At 36.5% G+C, this 16,362-nt stretch overlaps 1 protein-coding gene across 1 annotated transcript in view; it reads right to left on the reverse strand.

Annotated features, from left to right (window-relative positions):
- Positions 1-831: 831 nt before the first annotated feature.
- Positions 832-16,362, reverse strand: part of LOC132907401 (delta-1-pyrroline-5-carboxylate dehydrogenase, mitochondrial) — a 43,575-nt gene continuing 28,044 nt past the window's right edge. Inside the window, exon 8 of the mRNA XM_060960475.1 lies at positions 832-961. The gene's annotated coding sequence lies outside the window, so the exon portion shown is untranslated. The remainder of the gene's footprint in view (positions 962-16,362) is intronic.

Here is a 16,362-nt window from a genome sequence, read left to right on the forward strand (position 1 = left end):
GTTTTTAATTTAATTTAATATACTTATATATGTATCAATATTAATTCTTGATAGATTTTTAGCTAAAGAATTTTCTAAAACAAATACCGGCTTTAAATTAACAATTTCTTTCAATTCTATATACCTATGATGATTCTAAATTTTTGACACGTAATGTACGTACCGACAATACAACACCTCTCCGTCTCCGTTTCTCCTTGGATCAGCCTGTTCCATTGGTATCGCGACCAAAATCGGTATATAGTATCGTGATTGGACAACAAATTTTAATTATCATACCGCGAGTGAGTTGCCGCTCGAGCGAAATTAATCGCACTAGTCAACGAACAGGAAATCGATACGCGAGGGTGGCGGAATCGTCGGAAATTCGATTGCGCGAAACGTAGTTCGGAGCAATTAGGTCGCGCTCGACGATGGAATTCACGAAGAGGCCACCTTCAAAGACCACCGTCAAAGACGTAGCTTGGTCGAAGGCACGTGGTAAAGTCTCGAAGTGCCGGTTATATCGTTGTAAAACAGGAGAATGTACGAAAATAGATGTGTACTTGTAAACGTGAATAGTGTGTGTAGAATAGAATAGAAATAATTCGAATAATAGAAATATGTTTGCTTAAAAATATTTATAACAAATGTCATATACGTACATATGTACAATGACTTATTAATGTTCAGATATCACGGTGTTTCATTATTGGTTTATACGTGTACCTATGTATACATTGTATAAATATGTAATATGTATATTATGTAACTGTAACTAGAACTATGAATTCGATATTTTACATTTAACAAGTACATAATATCGTAACTACTTGCAATAATTTAACTTAAACTCGGGCGTATTAATTTTATCAACAATTGGTCAGTAAACGTGAATACAATCGTGATCCCTTTCAATTTCATCAGCATTAAAAAAAGGCGCCATTGAATCTTTCACAAAAATCCGCGAGCCTCTCGGAACCTAATGAACAGAAAAAATTTGACAACGTTATACGGTCGTTCCCCAATTTGCACCTTTATACTCGTTATTTTGAACATCCCCCCGAGACGTGGTTCCTTTTTTCACCAATTAACAATTAAAAGAAATTCGTGCAACTCTTTCACACCACCTACACGACCCCACAAGGCAGCACAAGCGATAAAACCGAGGGAGAAAGAGGAGCGAGAGCGAGTTTAATTAGTGCCAAGGCCGAGGACCGGTCGAAAACTAATTAAATCCACCATGGGCAAATGAATATCAACGTGCATCAAGGGGAAATCGTGGACTTTCGTGGTAGATCGACGATCGAATTCGCTTGTTATGGATAGGTAGATACCCTTCCGGCTATTCACTATCGTCGCTTCCTGACGAAACGTTCGTGGGTAAATATTATTATTCATGGCCGCGTATCGTATTACGATGAAACGTATTTCTATGGGGTGTACACGGACGTCACGAAATCCTATCAGCGTATTTACGTCAGCGGATAAGGAAGATTATACACCGTGTCATGAAAGAGATGTTACATTTTTGTTTTATCGTCATTCCATTTCTCGGCTGATATATTACACACCGTGCTGTATTCGTTCGATTTTATCATAATAGAAAGTTATTATCGATATCGATCACCGGGATTATGTTCAAAGGTAGTGACACTAGAAAGGAAGACGCCTATGCAAATAAATCGACCACAATCGAACCATTAAACGATATTATTCGACAAGAAATTGAACGAATACTACGAGAAAATGTTATGAAAAATGCCTTTTGAACTGGCACACTTTTGTAAAAGAAACGGAAGTGGCCATTTGATCAATATCGTATTTTACATATGCGGTGACTCTTTTTTTATGACATCCTGTAAAACGCGATGGTAAAATGGAATGAAGCGAATAAAGAAGAAAAAAATGAGAAACCTAAGACAACCGTGGCGAAATAAAAATTCTTATCTGGCTGGTAATGATTAAAAAATCAAATCACTGCCGATCTTCTTACTCGGCTGACGTACACGGTTGACGTTTTGCGCGTGATTCGCAAATGCCACGACCCGAAAAGTTTCATTTCGCGAGACAAGACTCGTGTTTATAGGAGAACGTGCGATAATACGACGCAGTGAGTATGATGTGTCATGTGACAGGCGAAAAGAGTAGTTTGTGGAAGAATTTTTAGCCTGGCTCGATACTGAAATCGAGATTAGCTTTGGATATTGATAGAATTTAGATCTCTATTAGCATTGTTGATACAGTGATTAAGCTTTGCTTTGAATCGAGTTACTTAACTTTTAGAGCATTTGACTTTATTCTATGCTTCAAGAATAAATATCTAACGAATGAACATGAAATAAATGAATTGTAGTGTAAACACGAAAATGGTCAAATGGACTTACAACAATTTTTAAGAATTTTCTACTTTTTCTGCTTGTATTACACATTGTTTCATGTAGATTTATATGAAATTTACTATCATCTAATAAACGCTTGTAACACGTGTACGGCGATATAAATAAATAGAATGATAATTTTATATGAATTATTTCTCAACAATATTGATATTAAACGTATCTAACATTTATTCTTCATTCTCAAAATAAGAATTCAAGGACTCGCAATTAAAAACTTCGTGACCGATAAACGCCAGAAGTGGAAGAGATAGAAGGAATCAAAGAAAGCCGTCCCGAGAAAAAGTAGAAGAGGACGAGGAAAACGGAAGAAGTAAAGAAAGAGTTGTCGCGGTCTGGTTCCTGTGACCATCCCCACTCCATCAAAAATTTCCAATGCAAATATCAGGTGCTGTGGTGGTGGATGAAAATGAGGAATAATCAAAGAAGCGAGGAATAGGAAAAAAGTGGAGATCTCGAAGGGTGGTACCGTGATAGGAAAGGAATCGACACGTGGCCTATGGAGGAACTTTAATGACATTTCTTATTTCCAGCCGTTTCTTGGATTCCCGTCGACACCTCGTCTTATACTTTCTTTCTTTCCTTCTTTCTTCCTTCTCCGTCTCTTCATCGTCATCGTAAAAGTAATTTTCTACGCCGGGACGTTTGCTCGGCTACTTTATTTGCCACCAAACTTTATATATCATTCGTTGATTAACGATGTTTCCGGTTCCAGCGGATGTAGCCGGAAGTTACTATCCTTCCAACAGAGTCGTATTGCCGTTAAGTTTCGAATGCGACATATGGGTACGCTGCCCTCATACAATCACGTATTTATGTGTAAATAATATCAACGATTTTGATTCTATATATAATTGTTGGTGTATCAACGATAAATAATAGATTTGAAGCTTCGACAATAATTACTGGATAAATAATAATTCACAGTCTTATAAATATTACAAATTAATGAGATATAAATATTATACTTCATATTACAATAATTTATTAACGTAATTGTATTATTAATAATTTATTGAATTATTGGTATCTCAATAACCTGAGTTGCTTACAATCACAATGAAATTATGAAATGAGCTAAACAGCACAATCAGTTCAGCGAAAGAAATATTAAATTGTGAATTTGATTTGATATTTGATAAAATAGTTCGATCAAGGGAATGATGAAAAAAAATGTTCTTAATAATATTAATATTTAATTTGACGAGGATAGAAATCTGATTACACACAATTATTTATTTTCGTTGTGTCATTTTAATTCTAATCAATTAAATATATTCCTCGTTTTGATAAGAAATATGCCAATTGGGAGCGAGCAGGTAACAATATTGGAGACTCGAAAATAATCGATAAAAGAGAACAATCTAGTCGTTAACTAGAGCCGTGAAACGTTCTAATACTGACGATACGTCAGTATAGTACTCACGAGTACTGACCGATCGAGATTCACCGTTTATTTCGACAGCGTTTCACTTCAGGGGCATTTACTACTCTCTCTGTCGGTTTCCCCGGTATTCACGGAGGTGGAACAGGAGAGGCGGAGTGAAGACGATGATCCTTGAGCTACTTCCAAGCAGTCGTGCATCGACGCTCGAAACAAATTGCGTCTGTAATTATAGCGCCCTACTTCACCTGATTACGGAACTACGAGGCTGGATTACTGAGACTGAATTTCGTATAAGACGCTATGAAATTTCAAGTAACTCTCCCTCGTTTTTCTTATCGCTGACCAATCGATCAATGTCTTTGAAAAAAGAAATAGGAAAAGTTAACTTGCAAACTCTCGTTTGTAAATATAACCAACGATTATCCTCAAATATCAGCTGATCTGTTACGCAAGTTTCTATAAATCTTGATAATTCGCATAAACTTACGTTGTGTGTTCCTTTATTATGAATGTTTGGCAAATAAGCAAATGACGAGTAAATAACAAATAAGCAAACTGCTTCTCATACCAAATGTGCCAATTATAGAGAAGTATAGGAATTGGACGGTACAAGATAGAAAATAAGAGAAACATTAAGAATTGGTCAATAATACTATGATACATATAGTCAGCGATGTAAACGTATCTCTTTTGCGATTTAGTAAAGTGTGAATCATTAAGAATCAATTCTTCTGACATAGTACAATCTAGCGCTACATCTGATCGTGAAACAAAACTTCCTGCTTTATAGTACACATGATACTTAACATCGACTGATGTAATGACATCGACAGTATTAAAAGTTCCGAAAACAATATCGTTTATTCGAATCGAGTGTTTTAATTAATCCCAGGTCCATCAGAAAATTTTCCTATCGCGCCATTAGCAAGTCAAGTGGCGATCATCGGCGTCTGCCTCGCAGCAGTCAACACGGTAAGAGAAAAATATTCTAAAGAGAAAAAGACAAAAAGAAGAATTTAATAAAACGGCGGAGAATGAAAAAAGAAAAAATAAAAATAAAGCATTTTAATGATCGCAGGGAGAAGATGGTATCGATCGTCGTAATTGTCGGGTTGGTCCGTTCCCTCGGGCAAAAAATATCGCCCGATCCTTTGTTCACCGGAGTCTCAAGTGCATCGAGGCCGTGGCTGTCCTTTCACGGTGTAAAAGACGAGACAATCCCAATCGTTCGCACTTTCTCAAAACGTCTCCGGTCCGGAGCCGGAGGCTGAAAGTGTCCCGCAAGAGAACGGAGGAAGATCGTCTCTCTTGGGAACAAGGGAAAAAGGGTAAATGAATAGCGACAAGTTGCGCCGAGGTTCCCGCCGAGAATAAAGATGGAGGGAGCCTTCGGGGACGGCTAAAAGCCGATACGGAAACTTGATGCAATTCGCCGCGCACCATTCGGCGGACAAACGTGATCGCCGGGGACTTTTTTTTGAGAGGCCGCAGCAATTTGTATCAATAAAACAATAGAAAAATATGAAAGTAACATCTTCCAGACTCTCTTTCACGATTGAACTAATTTTGCAAGTCACGGGATTACAAACTTCACCAGTGATAATTAGACTGCGGCTCGTTATACTAATTTCTACAAAGACAAATAAAGGGATAGAAATTTGTTTTACTAAATATTATACTGCTACCAAATATTATAATACGTGCTAAATTTTGCGTATTTTATGTATCTTTACATATTACGCGAATTCTCTGCGTTTCTGCAATTTTTAAATTTTTCCATGGATATATAGAGATATGCAGTCTAATAACAATAAACATCTTCGCGTCTTCAATAACAGTTCCAGTCACGAAAAAGAAAATTGTATAAATTACAGCTGCTATTCGATTATTCTGTTTGCTGGAGACTTATCAATGTCTCGGCAAACAATCGCTTCTCAAAGCTTTAAATAACCAAAAATTGTATTTGTTTCTTTCCCATTGTCACGTTCCATTGTCCTCGCGAGGAGCGAAATCGCGTGACGATAATTGCTTACGTAAAACAGCGGTGCGGCAATAGCGATAATTAGACGGTGAACTTCTTTGAGATAGTGACTGATTAAATAACGGAAAATTCAGATAGTACGGAAAAGGGAAATGAACAGGGGGAAAGGAGGGGAGGAGAAGAGAAAAGAAGAGGGGAAAAGGAGAGGTGAAGTGTAGAAATCGTCTTAAACGGAGACATAAATACGAAGAGTTGAAATGGCTAGGTGCGCGGAAGAAGGGAAGAAGATTACGGACGAAAAAGAAATCGTGGAAAAGGATGGACGAGGATGCAGATTAAGAACGTCGTGGATAACCTTTGTACGAAAGGAATCGAGATTAAAACGAAAGACGGAAGTTGATGAGGCCGGATCATTAAGCAACTGGCTCCTAGCCTCGGTATTATGCAAACAATATTTAAGGAAAAGGAAAAAAGAAAGAAAGAAAGAAGGATGAGATTTTGTTCGAGCATAAATAACGAGAGGTACAAACCATGGAAAGTTTTCATATAATTGACCAAACAGTCGAATATACGTATAATGCGCATAAAGACACCTTAGATTTAAACTGTTCGTAAAGCGTATTGTTCAATTTTACCGATTGTTTCATTGCTGTTCTTGTGATAATAGCAGGCCTCTTTATAAATATATGTCGCCAGTTTTGGTATCATAAATATTATTTCATCGCTGTGTTTGTAATAAAAAGAGTGTTTAAAGTCGAAAATACATTTTGTTTCACAAATATCGAAACAACGTAACATATCTATAAATAGAATTTGTGCATTGTAAAAATAAATTCCCTAGAAATATTGTATTTTTATATCGAAAAATGTATTAATTGAAAACGTAATTCGTAATTCATATACTGAATGTTTACACATTTATTGGTACATGCGATTTACGAGTGCGAACTCGAACCTCCAATTCAAAAACGCACAGAATATACAGAAGTATGTAAAATATTCAGGATAAGGTACCAAACAGATTTCTATTTAAGTTCCACTGTCGTAAATTAGTAAAACGAACGGTTTAATACCTACGGTTTTAATTGCTCCAGTCACAATCGATCTAATCTCAGACGTCCCATGTGTCGGTTAATTTAGTAGATCCTTGACACTCTAGTTATCGGTTCGATAATACTGGATATAACTTAGAGGAAAGATAAGAACGACCTTGAGCCATTCAATGTCACGCGAATTAATTAATCTACGCATCGATGAATCGTTTAGACAGATAATTTGCGTGAAACGTAAGAAAATCAAGAATGTCGTAAAACAGAGTGACAGTAGACGCGTTGAAAATGCTGAAAATTATCGATGTTGATTACAAATTTTTACTTGATATAATTATTACTCGTAATATTGATAAATACGAAAAATCTAAGATTTAATGGTACTAAAGAAAAGGAGAAAAATTCGTAGCAACCGCGTGTTCGCGAGTCAGACACGACAAACGTGGAATCGATTTTAACGAAAGCGCCGCCAACTGTGAAAACAGGCCGAAGCCCTCTTCCAGGTGGAGCTCCAGGTATAGTTTGCGGAGATTTCTGAACAACTTTCGCGGAAAGGTCAATATTTTCCTTGAGAGTTGCGTCTACCTTCAACCACCGCGCGCCCCAAATCGTGTTTTATCTCGGCCTCCTTCGAACGGGCTCGTACGGCGTGAAAAAAGTAATGAAAAGAGAAAAATCGCGTGTAACGCGTTCATATAATGGAGCGCGACGTAGAAAAATACAAAATGACAAGTTGAACGACCAATTTTAAACGTGAAGTGCATACGTACGTATTCGAAAGTGACATATTACTTGCATTAGTAAATGCGTTAGTAAATCACGAAACATATTATATCTTGTGTCTTGTGCTTGCCATTCTATTCGAGTGTAAATTAAGGAAATCTCTTCAGAGGCTTATCAAAGGCATATTTGTTGAGTCAACAATTGTTGATAAAAGAATTAGCACCTGGTTAACGCTTATCGCAATATCTACACATGTAATAAGCTACTGATATTATTTATATTTATAATTATTTATACTTGTAAAATTTTTCTAGATAAAAATTAAAGCTATTACCAAAAGACCTGTAAAAAACAACATAATCTTCCTATATTAACTTAACGTATATCTTCGCATATAGTTCACACATATTCCGAAACACAGGAATATCATTTAATATTCAGTAAAGTATTGTTCGTTCAAAATCGAACATTTCATACGTTACGATCTAATAATTCTGTCTTAAGTCGAATCTTTACAGATATCTCAGAATTGACGATATTCCAACGAAACAACGATATGCGTTATAAAATAATAATCTAAAATTCATAGAAAATTAATTCAATCCAACTTAATGCAAGAAAGGTAGAAGCATCGAACGACGATCAAGCAGCCTTCAGCGAAAGTGATAACCACGAAATTGTAGGGAAAGCTTTCCACTAAGATCGATGCAGCGACCTTGAACCGGTCACGGTAATCCTGGTCGTCGGGTATAATAAGACGGTTCTCCCCGAAAACTTGCGCCTGGTAAGAAACCGCCGGATTATTTCTCGATGTTATCGTCCAGTCGGATAAGTGGAAGAGGTGGAATCTACCAAAGGAGAGACTCGATCGACGCCAAGTGGTCTCGAGTCGATCGACTCGAGATTTGAATCTCCGCCCGGTGCGAGCGAAAAAGAAAGGGCATCAGACAGAAACTGGATTCTTCGAGGAATCGAATTCACTTCCATTCTTACAAGGGATCCTAACGTTCTTCGAGAACTCGAAGGGATCGTCGAGTAACCGGCCGTTAGACTTGCGGCGCGAGACGGGAAAATACGACCGGCTGTGATCTGATACCAACGGTGAATCTATTAGACCTAGCTGTGCAAAGTGAAAATTGATTAGTATCTGACTAGAGATTTAAAGAACGAGTACTTGTATCGTCAAACGTATACGTAACTAAATAATTGATGATCGTGGACGTTCTAATTTCAAGCATTTGAATATTAAAACATTCTTCTTGAAATAATCTTAAATTAATCTTCCGTTACAGTTTATGAAATTTTTGTTAGAGAATTTAGTTCTTGTAGTAGGGTTTATTAAAATTTTAGATATAGTATATTGAGTATACTCTTGTATAAAGCAAATCATTAAAGATCTAAGGCTATGACGAATGTACGTTTCATTGACAGTTTGATTTGCAATTTGTTTGCTGCGAACTTAAGTTAATCTTCGAGAATGTTCTGATTCGAAGCATAACATATTGAAATTGATCCATTTGGTCTTTGAATGTTGAAATAAGTTTCTTTAACGGAGTAGTTTTCTTTAGAAAATAAAGAACTGTTCAGGGATTTAATCTGATCCTCGAGAAGATCTAAACTTGCTTAAAGCTTAAATAAACAATTGATCCGTTTCAAATTGTGATTCACTGAAATGCACTGGACAATCAAGCGATATACAGTTCTACAAATAACGTTAATAAAGGTTACAAACACAAATCTTCTAGAAAGCGGACCAGGAATAGTTCGCAAACAGAGAGTTAAGTGTGATGTTTAAGTTCTACAATAGATGACAGCGTCGAAAGTTAAACACCTGGTACTGAGTATTCGGTAAATATTTTAGAAAGGTTCGCTAACTCGCGATATCTCCACTTAGTATCAATTTTCTACTACATGCGCGCACATACTTACACAAGGAAACTAGATATGTGCCATAAGTATTATACAAAATTCGCTGGATCTTTACGATTTGATGAGAAAATCAGCAGAAAGCATGAAAGTCAAATTATGTTGATGTCAAATGTAACTAGTAATTAACCTAAATCACATTCGTTGATTATAAATGTTCTTCGTTTCGCAATAGAAGATGAATCGATGTCTTGAAATTTTAGTATTTTAATATATCTTAAGAATTTAAATTTTCTATCGCGATCGTGAACACGGTGAAGAACATTCTTTGGAAATTCTATATCGAAGAACCGGAAGGAGATTCAGAGTTTAACAACCTGCGAACTCAATCCTCATTAATGCCAGTCTACTTCGAAGAACCTGTAATTGTTTAGTAAGTTATCTAACAATTATGAATCAATTTGATTGTATCTTCTTCTTTCAATTATAATTTTCTGCTGCTTCCTTATAATTTCAGCGGAATTTTGCTCAAAGTACGAAATTCAGGAACCTTTCAATCGCCTGTGCGTATAATTTATGCGAAGATTGAAGACTTGCACGTTGATTTTGGGATGATGCAAGTTTATTTCATTATTACCCAGTATATAATAAGTATTTATTATTTTTGTTATGCAATTTAAATAACTCTTACATGATTTCTATATCGTTTCTCGATATTTATCAAAAATTCTTATAAGTTTAAGCTTAATTTCAACACAACTGTTAAACAGCATATTAATACGAAAGCTTTGGAGTAGAATCAAATTTTAAATTCTATCTCGATGTTCTCTGGCATTTACCTAATTTGAATTTTCTTTCTTCGTAGAAAAAAAAAGAAACACTTACTTCCATTATGTTACATTTGTACAATTAAAATCCAATACAAAAGGAGACATCTCTATTCTATTAATTCTAACCAAAAGTGAAAATCAACACGTGATAATCGTCGACTAAAAGATTTTAGACAAAATAAAAGAACTTATCAATCGAATTCCTTTCGTACCCTATATCGAAACATAGTCAACTATCGAAGAGAAAGTCGATTAGGCTAGTTAAAAATTCGAGAGATTCACAGATGGATAAGCACGCAGCCGTAGTTCTTACATCAAAAGGAGGCTTTTACGGATCGTTTACTTAAGAATCCTTCTTTTTCGTAAATCATTGGGATATTGGTATCCGGTGATACGTTCCTTGCTGACCATGCTAGCAAGCAAGAAGAGGTTTCGACACATAATCGATATTCAATCACGTAGAACGACAACATTATCATCGTTACTCTAGTTGCCGGCTACTGGTACCAGACGGCTGGTTCACATGATTCATAAAACCGAAGAAAGGGAAAAAATCCAAGGGGTGAATTTTCCAGAATTCCAATATATCTCCTAGCTATCGGAAGCCACCTTTGTGATTCTTCGGGATTCTGAGGTTGAAAAGAATTTTCTTTTACACTGTATTAATAAAACAAAGATGTGTATTATATAACTATAATTGAAATTTTGCTATAACGTTAGAATGTGCAATGTACCGTAAAATAGTCTCTTCGTAGAAACTCAAATTGCCTCAATAAAAGAGAAATCCGAATATCGATAGGTATCTCTGTTCATGCAACAGAATTAACATGAACAAGGCTATCTTCTATAAATACCAGATATATATTTCCATTTGCACTATCATTTCCACTGAAAATTGGTTTCATTTGTCTCTAAAAACGTCTTCACGACTTGGTGAAAATCATGTCGGTGAGGAATTCGAAACGTTCAAAGGGATACTGCGGCAAGCTCTGTTTTGATCGTATCTTCTTTTGTTACAAAGAGAGCAACCGTCTTCAAGTATTCTATGAACGGCGCGGAACCTATCCGGGGAGAAATTTTTCCAACAAGACAGTCCTGTACCTTCGGAACTTCTACGGAATAAATTCTATCCATTCTCGAGACACCTTTCACTCTCGGAGATTGCCACGAACACGGGAAACACTTATTCCGCGTCTCGGTTCGTTACTGTTCCCGGTACAGCCCGAACATTTACTTAAACTCCGACTTATCGATCGTAAATTAATCCTGCATCTTCGCATCTCTATATGATATTCCAAAAGGGAAATATCTACTTGCAACTATATCTCAAGTTTTTAGTGGAAAGAGAAACGCGTGACGCAATGTTGAATCTTCCGGAAAACACACTGATTAACACGTTGAGTACCATGGTGATCGTTAGTGATCATCGGTGATTCAATCAAATGTTGCTAAATTATTTGGAATAATTAAAATAAGATAAAGTTCGTACATTAAGAAATATTCAACAATCTGAATATTTTATACAGAACAAACTATTGTAGTGTTAGTGTATAAGTTAGGATAAGTGTTATATTGTAGATAGTTTAAATATCCATAGTTTCCTGTTTAGTCTTAAAATCAGCAGACGATGATGGCTACGGGAAATCCTTGTGAGACACGCAGATCTAAGCCAAAAAATATGTGCATATGGTGTGTGTGTGCGCTTGCAGCAAGTGCGCTTGCAGCAAGTGCCTGCGTGAAGACAAGAGATTCTTCGCTAGCGAGTGTGAGCGTACTCTCCTTTTACCTAGCAATAAAATAATAGTTCAACCTGCCGTAATAGTCATCCGCTCTATCATCTCTACGATATAACATTGAGTAATACGTTTATTTATATTTAAGTGCACATCACGTGTTTATTGCTTTCATATAAAGTCTACTTATCTGTAAGATATCTGTGCTATTGCCCTACAAAATTTATATTTTCCATCAAAACATTTCTTTACTTTCTTTGAATAATTTTTACAACGTTCTTCGAAATATTATACACTAACTAAAATACCAACGAAATTATTAGCCAACTCAATATATGATGCATATGAGATTCACGTAGTAGTCAACGTGTTAATTTTTTGCAAACTTTCCAACTTCGTTGTAAAAAAGAGAAAATTGAAATAGGAGGAGATAGATATATACCACTTAACAGTAAATCACATTGTTCTACATAATATTGCAGTTCTACCTTCGATGATAATCATCGTCGAGTATCTGGTGGAAACGAATGTTGTACAAGGAGCGCAGGTTAGCGTGCGAAAGTCGAGAGGAAAACGGAAGACCATGGGCGATATCGCGACGGGCAGACAAAGCAAAGCGCATTTTCTGACTCGCCTTGCAGCCTCTCTCCTTCGTGGACTGTGCCTCCGTTTACGTTAAATCAAGCAATCAGCTAAAGTGCACCGCGTCCGTGGTTTCCACGAGAATGCCGATTCAACCGGATTAACTTTAATCCGAAGACGTCGATACCCGCCATTCTTCCAACGACCCAAGCGCGCGGTCCCTTTCCTCGAGAGTTATAATATCGTCGGATGAAATCCGCGAAGAAAGTCTCGAGGACAGACGTGTGCTTTTTTTTTCTTTCTTCGAGATATCGCGAAATTTTGCTCAGTCGTCGAGGTCAACGAGCGAGGAGAGATTACCGCCAAATATATACATAGAAGAAAAGCAAGGAAGTTGAATGAGTTCTTGTTCGAGCGTCCTTCGAGACATTTCTACGTCATGTTTTTAGAAAATACGTATAAAGATTACATGATGAAGGGGATCATAGAGGTTTCGATTGGATACACGTTAAAGTATAAAATAAAATGTAACCGAAACTTTCCTTTCTTTCTTTCGATAAAATATATCGATTATTATATCGCTTTAAAATAATGCTAAAATATATTGCTTTCGATACTGGAATCAAGTGGAGGTCAATTTGACTGCAAATTGAAATTAATGTCAGCTAAAGATCAAGTCAAAAGCAGGTCAAGGTCGATTTTAATTAAGATAGAATTAAGAATTAAGATTAAGATCAAGACCAAGTTGATGTTTAGTTAAGTGACCGTAGTTACATAGTTGTTTTACAATTAATTTTTATTATTATCTCATACAAAATATGAAAATTATAATAACGTGGATGATCCCATAAATGCTGCACTTTTGTTTCTTAGCAAATGTAGATCAGTAAATTTCGTGATATTATACGCAATAGAACAGCAAGGGGTCGGGTAATAACTGCCGGAACTTGCCGAATGCAGAATAATTCTAATTAATTCCGTATGAGTCGACCTGCTCATATATTAAACTCATCGGTTTGATATCTATCTATAGTCATCCGCGGTAGAAATCGACGGTCTCCACGTTCTACTATCCGTATCGAGCTTTGCAATCTGATCGAAGTAGAAGCCAATGCTTTCATGATAATAATTAAACCATGATAGATTACTAGAACGTAATGAATTTTAATGTGTAGAGACCAATTCTTATTAAATTTCCCTTGAATTCCTACGTTGTTGGATATTTAAAAAATAATGGAATTATAATTACCATTTTAATCTAAATAATATTCAAAGGAATTGTTTATATAGTGATCTATAACAAGCCTGAAAGTTGTCTTTAGTTCCTTGTACCAGCAACTTTTCATCCTGCAAGAAGCAGAGGAAAGTCTAAAAGTAATTAAATTCAAATTCCATCTTAAAACATTATTCTTCGTAACGAGTGACAAAAGTTTCGAACTTGGTCTTTGTCAAAGGCCAAATTGTTCCGGTCAATATTTTCATGTTAAACAGCGAACCGTAAATGGCAATTACTCAACTCTGGCAGCTCTTCGCTTAATAAACTCAAGTCACCATTATCGTCCTTAAACGTAACGCAAAATCTACCTAAACTCTCTCGCTTCGCTTCCTCTCTCTTATCTCCTCAGCATCTATTACAGTATTAAAAAAGAAGGAAAAGAAAAAGAAACAGAAGAGAGAGAGAGAGAGAGAACAAAAAACGAGAAACACCTGGGAGCTAGAAGGAAGGAACCTGAAGAAATTAGAAAACCGCGGCTCGGACGTGGAAAACCAGTGAGGAGGACGAGGATTCGCATCGAGGCGCGAGAAAAAGTTATCAAAGCGTCAGGACAGACGAATTTTCCACCCGTGAGATCCAGCGACCCTCGAAGCTTGGTCGACCAACCCCAAAAGAAGTTCGAAAAACGGGCCAGGCCAATAAATCCAGCCCCAATGTCAACTCTAACAACGATCCATCCTGACCAGGACCGGTTTGAACGAGAAAAGAAGCGAAGAGGGAAGTGGGCTCAATGGGGAGGAAAAGAAACGAGCAAGGTAAAGAGAAGAGGATGGCAATAGCATCGACAAAGCTGCGGTTTCCAATTTAGTAGCACCACTTTATATACAGTTCGGCAAGACTCAAACAGAGGATGGAAGAGTGGTACGTGGGTAAAAGGGGTGTCCAATGCGAAAGAAAGGTTGGAAGGGAGCGAAAGAGCGGCGAACCAGATATACGACGAGAAAGCCGCGATGGGGACGGAAAGTGGTGGAACTTGTAAGGCGACGATGAAAGCCCACAACTTGAATGGTTCTTCGTGCTTCGTCCTGATTGCCGTACGAATGTCTCGTCGCTTTCCATGGGTCATTGCTGCTTCCGTCTCTGTGAAAAGCAACGACGCGCCTCTTTGTTGACTCGCGACAACATGCGACGCTAGCAAAAGTGACTAAGTGTTCAGGAAGATCGGTGATTTGCTATTTTATTGTGAACCTATTGCGATTAATTATTGCTTTATATCAACAAATAGAATGATTTGAAGAAAAAATGAAATGAAATTTTTTCACTTGTGAAAGTTGGATGGAGTAAAAGTTAGATTTTAGAAATATAATCTGCGTACTTTGAAATATTCAAATATTTGCGATATTTTGATCGGGTATTTGGTATTTCATTATATACGTACTTGTCTCTATCGATTGAATAGTTTGGAAAATCACAACATTTTTTAATTTGTAAAAGTTAGATGGGGTTTAAATTAGATTTTAATAAGATAATGTATATGTATTTTGAAATATTAATATATATCACTATATTCGTTTTGTTTGACTCGTACATATATGTTTGTAAACGTAGAGAATATAAATTTAAAAAGATCTACTCTACAGTATAATTCATATAAAATATAAATTAATAACATGATACTAATAACACGAATGAATACAATCTTGCAAAGTTATGTTTCTTCTATCTTTTTATATTTTCGTATCTTATGTTTGGTTTTCTTACCCGAAGAAACCAGCCAAAAATATGTATACGTTCGATGGTAATTTGTTCGAAACTCATCTCCTTCTTTTGTTTTTCATATATTGTTTCTCGCAATGATTCCAGTGGATTTTCTTAAATTCCTCCGATAGAACTCCGGTCGATTTCCAAGAATCCTCGAGACGCTTTTATCTTTCCAAGATGAAACCCTCGACCGGAGTATTTTTCCGCGCGGTATTACATTGTGTACAGCGCGCGCGAGATTTAATCTTGCAAAGGAGAGAATAGCATCCAAAGCTTCGAACACGACATAGATACACATTTACCTGAAATCCATTCCGTATGAAACTTTCTAATCAATACAATCACGACACAAATTTCCATCTAGTACAGAAAAAGTTACTTACTCTTAAACAAAAAGGTGGAATTATATGAACCTTTCATGAACTACGGAATCTCTTTGATTTTTTAAAACAACAGGAATTAATGTAAGAAGTTTAGACTGTTGAGAATTGATCCTCTCAAACTGATTAACTCCACCTTTTACCAACCTCGCAAGTTATCAATCTGTTACTATATTTATGACGCTATTCCATTTCTAAACTAACTGAACGTGCCATTTTCAAACACAAGCGGCGTGTTTTATTTGCTAAAAACAAAATTCTGTAATCACACTCACCCTTGATAAAATTCTAAAACCACAAACACAGCGACGATTTTTAATCTCAGCTACTTCTTATACTTCATTAACTAAGTACCCAGAAAGTATCAACTAAAAGCGAGGCATGACCGCTTCACAAACTCCCGTAAACATCACGTACAAAATGGCTGCTCTTAACGCTCTACAGCGTTTAATTTTCCACCATCCTTTTATGCATAT

Source organism: Bombus pascuorum, chromosome 5 (genome assembly GCF_905332965.1).
Source record: "Bombus pascuorum chromosome 5, iyBomPasc1.1, whole genome shotgun sequence".
NCBI classification, from domain to species: Eukaryota; Metazoa; Arthropoda; class Insecta; order Hymenoptera; family Apidae; genus Bombus; species Bombus pascuorum.